The sequence below is a fragment of the Nicotiana attenuata genome, chromosome 7 (genome assembly GCF_001879085.1).
Source record: "Nicotiana attenuata strain UT chromosome 7, NIATTr2, whole genome shotgun sequence".
Taxonomy (NCBI): domain Eukaryota; kingdom Viridiplantae; phylum Streptophyta; class Magnoliopsida; order Solanales; family Solanaceae; genus Nicotiana; species Nicotiana attenuata.
Window position 1 is genome coordinate 5,395,513 of NC_031995.1, and position 10,853 is coordinate 5,406,365.

A 10,853-nucleotide genomic window follows, 5' to 3' on the forward strand; every position below is an offset into this window, starting at 1 on the left:
ATGTTCGCTACAATTTGGCATATATATTCTCTACTGATCGTGAACACTTTAGGTGCCGTAATTCTCTCTCGAGCAACAACAATAATTTACTAGATGTATTCTCCCGAACTACACTAGCTAGCACTATTTCACCACTTACTATGATCGCACCAAGGTTTCGTTATCTCTAATCCCGCCTTTAAATCCTCCGTATTGATCTCTCACATACGTTAGGAGTGATGTTATTCAACAACTACCTAAATATGTACTCTCTCTCGAGCAGTACACATTAAATAGGCACAGTCAATTGATAGCCATTCAATCACAGCAACAAACACGTAGTTGAACGAGTAGAGAAATCCAACGGCTCAATAATATAAAAACATAACAAGAATTCATCCTCCAAAAGGTTCCATCAAAACCCTAGATAACAAATTAGCTATTCATAATAGTATGCAAAAATACAATACTAGAATTCATAACCGATAACAGAAATAGGAAGAAGGAAGTAGAAACTTGTAGAAGAATTCTCCGACCTTGCTCCTAGTGTGTTCTTGCCTCTTTAGGTCGAATCCCCGGACTCCTTAGCCTCCTTAGGTCTAAATTATGTCAAAAGCCTGTCAAAGGTGCTCAAAATACCGTTTTCCATGTATATATACCAAGTAGGGTCAGCCCCAAACAATTATGCCTTATCCTACGCTGAAAAGGACACTTTTCCAGGTTAGGATGTCCGCGGCTGCAGATTCGACCGCAGACCTGACTGCGAATTTTGCATAGTGTTCTATCCGCGGCCGCGGATTTGACCGCGGACCTGACCGTGGACTGTTTGGAATTTGGTAAAACATAAACATAAAAGTTGTAGCCCTTTGAATTAGCTTTCCAACCATATATTGTGGAGCCCAAATGGAGTTCTGAGAGAAAAGTTATGTGCATTTTACTAGACAGTGCGCAATATGCCTACTCAATTTTTTGTTTCGTTGCTCTATCATCCGTTGATCCCCGAACACGATCCCGACTTAATTTATTGGGCTTTCAAAGCTTCAAATCACTTGAATTCATTCCATAACATCTACATAGCTCGGAATCACTCCTACAAGGCATAAAACACACAATTAGTGCAAAATACTAGCAATTAAAGCTCAAACTCAACTGAAGTGCAGTGAATTGGAATATAATAACCGACTAAAATACGTAATTATAGCCTATCATCATAAACTACTCCAGGAGAAAGTCATTACAAATAGAGTTAAATAATAAGAAAACACTAATCCAACGTTACAATCCAGACTCGCGTATTGAATTGGTAGAAGGAGGATGAAATCTTGAGTCTTTAAGCCTCCAATGCTCTCCAAAAGCTTTCAAGGTCAAAAGTCCCTTCAAAAACGTATTTTTAATGTATTTATACCATGTAGGAACGGGTCCGGACGAAACTAGCCTTTCCATGCCGAAGTAGAAAACTACTCTGAGAATTTTGTACAGGCACGGCGCGCCCCGCGCCTGTGGGTTTTATTTAGCGGCTTGCAGTTTTCATTAGCAGGCTCCACTGCACTTCCGCGCCGCCCCATGCGGCGCTCCATGCGGCGTGGCAGTGTAGTTTTCTCAGAGTAACTTGTTTCTTTTACTTTTTGATATCCAAACTTGGTCCTCGACCCCGAACGCGATTTCGACTTAATTCTTTGTGCTTCTACTCAGACTTCAAAACTCCAACTTGTTCGACCTAGCTCCAAATTATCTTTTTTTACTTGAAATCATTTCTTACAAGGCATAAAATACGTAATAAGTGCAAATCATCATCATTTAAGCTCAAACACAAATCAAATACAGTAATTAGAGTGCAAAATACGATTAAAATACTAATTTCTAGCCTACTATCGCGGTCATCACAATTATATTGGGCTACTCGCAAATGCGAGGCTCGCAATTGCGAAGGAGACCTCGCATTTTCGAAGTGTGGGAAGGGAAAGCCAACTTCGCAATTTGCGACCTTTGCAATTGCGAACTAGGTGTCACATTTGCGACTTCTGAGCTTAGGAGGCTTTATCGCATTTGCGAATACCGGTTCATATTTACAAGCTGCGCAATCACGAATCTTGGCTTGAAATTGCGACATCTGCAGCTAGGTAAAAATATGATATTTTGGGATTAACTCTTTTTTTTCATTTTTGAGACCTAGACTTTGTGTAGGCGATTTTTGAAGAGAATTTTCTTCTTAACTTCAAAGGTTAGTAACTTTATTAGTTTTTTGATCAATTTTCGTTACTTTCCATATATTTTCATCCATAGATGTAGATTTTTATAGAGTAAAAATAGGATTTTTGGGTAGAAACTTAGGATTTTACAATTTAGAGATTTAGACCTCGATTTGAGGTCGGGTCTCGAAACAAAACACATAGTTGGATTCGGGTGAGTGGATAATTGGGATTTGATCTTGATTTCAAGCAAGTAGGCCTGAGTTGACTTTTTGTTGACTTTTCCAAATATATTAAAGATCGAACCTTTTTGATACTAGGGTTGTTTCTAAATCTTGTTTGACATATTTGCATGTTGGTTGGCTAGATTCGAGTGGTTTGGAGGCTTGGGCTAAAGAAAAGGCAATTTTGGAAGTTCGAGTTATTTTGGAAAGAGGTAAGTATTTTGGTTAACCTTGATTTGCGGGAATTATGATGTAATTGGATCTATTTGTGCTATATGTGTTGGGAGCGGCTTATATGCAAGATGGCGATTGCATATGCATTTGCTGTGAGTTTTGCATGCGGGTAGAGCTAGCCTCATTTATGTCATGTCACTTTACGTATTATGTTTTTCATGTTTTTCTTGAGCAGAGGATCTATCGAAAATAGCCTCTCTACCTTCACAAAGTACGGCTAAGGTCAGAGTACACATTACTTGTGCGACCGCACTTGGTATGTTGGGAGAATCCATTTCCTCCCAAAATTTAGCTTTAGCTTCTACGTTTAGTTCTATTTGTAGATACTGATAATATTGATCGTCTCCTTCCTCCGCAAAGCCCTATTGTAATAATCCTATTCCCAATGTATTTGACTTCTACAACCTTATATTTAAGTTCCGGTTTTACAATAATTCCCGCTCTATTCTTATCTTTATCTATCCATATAATACTATAGTTTATAATTAGTGTAACCAGGGGCGGATATAGGGGGCGGAAGGGGGTTCACCCGAACACGCTTCGCCGAAAAATTACACTGTATATATAAGGTAAAATCTGGTTTTTACCTCTATATATTAAGTTTTGAACCCCCTTTAACACAACCCAAAAGTGTAGTTTAGTGGTCAAGGGGGTTCAAAACCTTCATAAGGTCATAGGTTCAATTCCCACTAGCTACAAAAAAAATTTTGAACCCCCTTCGTGGAGATCCTGCCTCCGCCTAACCTATCTCTCTAGCATTTTCCCATGTCCATTAGTTTCTTGAAGGCATATAATATCAACTCTCCTTCTTTTTAAGATATCCACTATTTTGTGGACTTTCCTCTCAAAGTGCCTGTTGGGTTTTTATGTATTTAACATATTAAATACTTAAAAGAGGGTGAATAGAAAATGAAGGGAAATAAAAATTTTGAGTGAAATTTTAAGTTTCCCCCCTTGAAATATGGATATTGTCCCATATTGGAAGAGGAAGAGATTTTTTATGGGTATATAAGCAATTGCTCTTCTTCTAGCTCTTAAAGAGTTGAGAAGAAGGCAATCCTCGCGCCGTCGTCGTCGTCGCTCGTTCGGCTCGGCTTCGGCTTCGGCTTCGGCTTCGGCTTCGGCTACGGCTACGGCTACGGATTCGGAATTGATTAACTTTTTGGACCAAATTTATTTGTTAATAGTAAAATATTAACAGAAATATTATTAAATATTTGTTTTAATAACAGAATATTAATATTAAAATAAATATTAATATTAAATCTTCCAATCCGTTTTTTCTGTTTTGGTAACAGAAAATTAACTACCCTCTTCAATTTTCCCTCTTTATTGTTGAGTAAATAGCCATTTATGTAATGTCATTTATGCTGTGGCCGTTTTGGATAAACAGCCATTCTGAAGAGATGCACCTCTTCAGATTCCAGCCCAACTTTGGCTATAAATACAAGGCTATTCTGCTCAGAATTTCCATACGATTTTCTGAGTTTCTCCTCCTTCTTCTGCATACTTTTAGCATCAAACAAAGCAACAGTAAGTGTGATTTGCTACCGAACTTTGTGTTCGCTGAAACACTGGGCTTTGAAGTACCACTACACCAGTGTGTAATTCGTTCTATCCTGGGAGGAAATAATCTATAACCTTGGGTACTAGGAGGGGATTAAATTCCTTAAGGAAACACTGTGAATTCAGTGGGCTCGAATTGGTTTTCTGTTAATTTTTATGTTAATTTCTGTTTATGTTCATTTATATTTCCAGAATTCTTTTACAAATACAGTATACTAACAAGCTTAAGGAATTTAATATATTTTCTGTATTTGTACTCACTATTTTTGGAGAGTAAAACCTTTGTGGTTTTGTACTCTATTGGAGATTAAAATCTACGTGATTTTAACGTTTGTGTCATTCTTTTACAGAAATGACTAATGATAATGTGAACCAAGCTGTTCCAACGGTGACTGCCAATGCCTCAACGAGCCGAACAATACCGGCAGCATTGGCACCGACGGAGAAACCTGAAAAATTTTTCGGGATTGATTTCAAGCGCTAGCAGCAAAAGATGTTCTTCTATTTGACTACTCTAAGTCTCCAGAAGTTCATCATGGAAGATGTTCCTGTGCTGTCCGATGAAACTCCAGAAACTGAACGCTTTCTCGTGATTGAGGCGTGGAAGCATTCAGATTTTTTGTGCAAGAATTATATTCTAAGCGGGCTGGAGGATCCTTTGTATAACGTCTACAGTGGCGTGGAAACGTCAAAAGCATTGTGGACTACGCTTGAAAAGAAATACAAAACCGAAGATGCTGGGTTGAAGAAGTTCGTTGCTGCAAAGTTTTTGGACTACAAAATAGTAGATAGCAAGTCTGTTATTACCCAAGTCCAGGAATTACAAGTGATTATTCACGATCTCCTTGCTGAAGGTATAAATCAAATTAATACTGATGTTGAAAGTAGTAATCTTAGTATTTTTACTAACAGAAATTTCATTAAAGGTCTTGTCATCAATGAAGCATTCCAAGTAGCAGCGATGATTGAGAAGTTGCCTCCTTTGTGGAAGGACTTCAAAAACTACTTGAAACACAAACGCAAGGAGATGTCCCTTGAAAATCTCATTGTTCGATTGAGAATCGAAGAGGACAACAAAGCTGCTAAAAAGAGAGGTCGTGGAAACTCAACAATAATGGGAGCAAATATTGTTGAAGAGAACAAAAAGAGGAAGAAGGCTTCTGGACCAAAATACAACCCAAGCAAGAAGCGGTTCAGTGGAAACTGCTACAACTGTGGAAAAACCGGACACAAATCTACGGAGTGTCGTGCTCCGAAGAAAGACAAGAAGAAGGGTCAAGCAAACATGGTTGAAAAGCATGATGATGTAGATGACTTATGTGCCATGCTTTCCGAATGCAACTTGGTGGGCAATTCTAAAGAGTGGTGGATTGATTATGGAGCCACTCGCCATGTTTGTGCTGTTAAAGAAGCTTTTGCTACTTATGCTCCTGTTGGACTCGATGAGACAATTTCTATGGGAAATGCTTCAAAGGCCAAGATTGAAGGATGTGGGAAGATATTTCTAAAAATGACTTCCGGCAAAGTGGTGACTTTGGACAACGCCCTTCATGTTCCCGAGATTAGGAAGAATTTAGTCTCTGCTGGACTTCTTTTTAAGAAAGGTTTTAAATATGTTTTTGTTTTCGATAAGGTTGTAATAAGTAAGAACAAAATGTTTGTAGGAAAAGGTTACCTCACTGAGGGCCTTTTTAAGCTGAATGTAATGGTTGTTGAAAATAATAATAAAATTTCAGCTTCGTCTTACTTACTTGAGTCAAATGAATTATGGCATATACGTTTGGGTCATGTCAATTATAAAACCTTGCGAAAAATGATTAATTTGGAAGTATTCCCTAATTTTATATGTGAAAAATCAAAACGTCAAGTAAGTGTGGAATCTAAGTATGTTAAACATCCTTATAAGTCAGTAGAAAGGAATTCAAATCCTTTAGACTTACTTCACATAGATATTTGTGACATGAAGTCACTACCGTCTCGTGGTGGAAAGAAGTATTTCATAACTTTTATTGACGATAGTACTCGATATTGCTATGTTTACTTACTTAACAGTAAAGATGAAGCAATAGACACATTCAAGCAATACAAAAATGAAGTTGAAACGCAACTTAACAAGAAAATCAAAATGATAAGAAGTGATAGGGGTGGTGAATATGAATCTCCTTTTGAACAAATATGTTTAGAATATGTAATTATTCATCAAACAACGGCCCCCTATTGGATTGGGGTGTGTAAGGGGCCGTTGTTTGATGAATAATTTCATATTCTAAACATATTTGTTCAAAAGGAGATTCATATTCACCACCCCTATCACTTCTTATCATTTTGATTTTCTTGTTAAGTTGCGTTTCAACTTCATTTTTGTATTGCTTGAATGCGTCTATTGCTTCATCTTTACTGTTAAGTAAGTAAACATAGCAATATCGAGTACTATCGTCAATAAAAGTTATAAAATACTTCTTTCCACCGCGAGACGGTATTGACTTCATGTCACAAATATCTGTGTGAATTAAGTCTAAAGGATTTGAATTCCTTTCTACTGACTTATAAGGATGTTTAACATACTTAGATTCCACACATACTTGACATTTTGATTTTTCACATTCAAACTTAGGCAATACTTCCAAATTAATTATTTTCCGCAAGGTTTTATGAATTACATGACCCAAACGTATATGCCATGATTCATTTGACTCAAGTAAGTAAGACGAAGCTGAAATTTTATTATTATTTTCAACAACCATTACATTTAGCTTGAAAAGGCCCTCAGTGAGGTAACCTTTTCCTACAAACATTTCGTTCTTACTTATTACAACCTTATCGGAAACTAAAACACATTTAAAACTATTCTTAACAAGAAGTCCAGCAGAGACTAAATTCTTCCTAATCTCGGGAACATGAAGGACGTTGTTCAAAGTCACCACTTTGCCGGAAGTCATTTTTAGAAATATCTTCCCACATCCTTCAATCTTGGCCTTTGAAGCATTTCCCATAGAAATCGTCTCATCGGGTCCAACAGGAGCATAAGTAGCAAAAGCTTCTTTAACAGCACAAACATGGCGAGTGGCTCCAGAATCAATCCACCACTCTTTAGGATTGTCCGCCAAGTTACATTCGGAAAGCATGGCACATAAGTCATCTACATCATCATGCTTTTCAACCATGTTTGCTTGGACCTTCTTCTTGTCTTTCTTCGGAGCACGACACTCCGTAGATTTGTGTCCGGTTTTTCTACAGTTGTAGCAGTTTTTACTGAACCGCTTCTTGCTTGGGTTGTATTTTGGTCCAGAAGCCTTCTTCCTCTTTTTGTTCTCTTCAACAATATTTGCTCCCATTATTGTTGAGTTTCCACGGTCTCTCTTTTCAGTAGCTTTGTTGTCCTCTTCGATTCTCAATCGAACAATGATCTTCAAGGGACTTCTCCTTGCGTTTGTGTTTCAAGTAGTTTTTGAAGTCCTTCCACAAAGGAGGCAACTTCTCAATCATCGCTGCTACTTGGAATGCTTCATTAATGACAAGACCTTCAATGAAATTATTGTTAGTAAAAATACTAAGATTACTACTTTCAACATCAGTATTAATTTGATTTATACCTTCAGCAAGGAGATCGTGAATAATCACTTGCAATTCCTGGACTTGGGTAATAACAGACTTGCTATCTACCATTTTGTAGTCCAAAAACTTTGCAGCAATGAACTTCTTCAACCCGGCATCTTCGGTTTTGTATTTCCTTTCAAGCGCAGTCCACAATGCTTTTGACGTTTCCACGTCACTGTAGACGTTATACAAAGCATCCTCCAGCCCGCTTAGAATATAATTCTTGCACAAAAAATCTGAATGCTTCTACGCCTCAATCACGAGAAAGCGTTCAGTTTCTAGAGTTTCATCGGACAGCACAGGAACATCTTCCTTGATGAACTTCTGGAGACTTAGAGTAGTCAAATAGAAGAACATCTTTTGCTGCCAGCGCTTTAAATCAGTCCTGGAAAATTTTTCAGGTTTCTCCGCCGGTGCCAATGCTGCCGGTGTTGTTCGGCTCGTTGAGGCATTGGCAGTCACCATTGGAACAGCTTGGTTCACATTATCATTAGTCATTTCTGTAAAAGAATGACACAAACGTTAAAATCACGTAGATTTTAATCTCCAATAGAGTACAAAACCACAAAGGTTTTACTCTCCAAAAATAGTGAGTACAAATACAGAAAATATATTAAATTTCTTAAGCTTGTTAGTATACTCTATTTGTAAAAGAATTCTGGAAATATAAATGAACATAAATAGAAATGAACATAAACAGAAATGAACATAAAATATAACAGAAAACCAATTCGAGCCCACTGAATTCACAATGTTTCCTTAAGGAATTTAATCCCCTCCTAGTACCCAAGGTTATGGATTATTTCCTCCCAGGATAGAATGAATTACACACTGGTGTAGTGGTAATTCAAACCCCAGTGTTTCAGCGAACACAAAGTTCGGTAGCAAATCACACTTACTGTTGCTTTGTTTGATGCTAAAAGTATGCAGAAGAAGGAGGAGAAACTCAGAAAATCGTACGGAAATTCTGAGCAGAATAGCCTTGTATTTATAGCCAAAGTTGTGCTGGAATCTGAAGAGGTGCAACTCTTCAGAATGGCTATTTATGCAAAACGGCCACTGCATAAATGCCATTACATAAATGGCTATTTACTCAACAATAAAGAGGGAAAATAAAGAGGGAAAATTGAAGAGGGTAGTTAGTTTTCTGTTACCAAAACAGAAAAAACGGATTGGAGGATTTAATATTAATATTTATTTTAATATTAATATTCTGTTATTAAAACAAATATTTCATAACATTTCTGTTAATATTTTACTATTAACAAATAAATTTGGTTCAAAAAGTTAATCAATCAATCGATCATTTGACCAAATCCGAATCCGAAGCCGAGCCGAGCGAGCGACGGCGCGAGGCTTGCCTTCTTCTCAACTCTTTAAGAGCTAGAAGAAGAGCAATTGCTTATATACCCATAAAAAACCTCTTCCTCTTCCAATATGGGATAATGTCTATTTACCAAGGGGTTTTGGACCAAATTTATTTGTTAATAGTAAAATATTAACAGAAATGTTATTAAATATTTGTTTTAATAACAGAATATTAATATTAAAATAAATATTAATATTAAATCCTCCAATCCGTTTTTTCTGTTTGGTAACAGAAAATTAACTAACCTCTTCAATTTTTCCTCTTTATTTTCCCTCTTTATTGTTGAGTAAATAGCCATTTATATAATGGCATTTATGCTGTGGCCGTTTTGCATAAACAACCATTCTGAAGAGTTGCACCTCTTCAGATTCCAGCCCAACTTTGGCTATAAATACAAGGCTATTCTGCTCAGAATTTGCATACGATTTTCTGAGTTTCTCCTCCTTCTTCTGCATACTTTTAGCATCAAACAAAGCAACAGTAAGTGTGATTTGCTACCGAACTTTGTGTTCGCTGAAACACTGGGGTTTGAAGTACCACTACACCAGTGTGTAATTCGTTCTATCCTGGGAGGAAATAATCCATAACCTTGGGTACTAGGAGGGGATTAAATTCCTTAAGGAAACACTGTGAATTCAGTGGGCTCGAATTGGTTTTCTGTTATTTCGTTGTTCATTTCTATTTATGTTCATTTATATTTCCAGAATTTGTTTACAAATATAGTATACTAACAGTGCCTATATTTCAGTTAGCTACCTGAATCCGCCTCTCTTGTAATAGCTTTTTAATCCTCATTGTCCATGATGTGAAACTCTTTCTTATTTTGCACTACATCCAGGCACTGTGTGACAGAACTAGCTTCTTTTCCCACACCCATACATGATGTGGGAACCCTTTCATATTTTTCATCATATTCGGGCGCTAGCATGGCAAAACTAACTTCTTTACTCATATTCATCCATGATGTGGGAACCCTTGCTCATACTTTCTCACACACAGACAACGATGTGGTGGAACCCCTTTATCACATCCGGGTGTCAACATAACACGTGCTTAGGTGGGCACTTCCCAACAATATTTGTATTATGAGAATTTAACATGAATTGACAAGTTTTATACTGACTGTCAACTTATTGCTCCTCTTCCTTTATCCGCGTATGGGACCGACAATATGTGCAATCCCACACATGCGGGGTTACGCTAACACAACTAGTCATATCAATATAAATGATAATCATGAGACACAACCCAATGAAGCAACTTTTATATATATATATATATATATATATATGTATATAATCAATGTATATATTTTAAATATTTGGCTAGCGGTTATAATTATTTTAAATCAAGAAAACAAATGTATTAAAAGCTCCGATTGAGTAAATGATGTCTCTCATGTAATGGAAGTTAACCAATAGACAGGTTATCTATATGATGCAAGAGTGCAGAAGCCATGCATGATGCATGCTGATTGATTAGTGTCGCATGGATTTGTTATCCTTTATGGATTTTGTTTTGTTTCTTTTTAAGTACTGCCACATGAATATTATGCAATTTAAGCTAATGAATTGGCAGCCGACTTGCTTTCCAGAACTAAATTTAGCATTTTCGCATATAGTTGAGTTAATTTTTCATTACAAACTCCGGCAATATTTCGTAATTTCTTGCAGTGTATGAAACAAAATCATAATG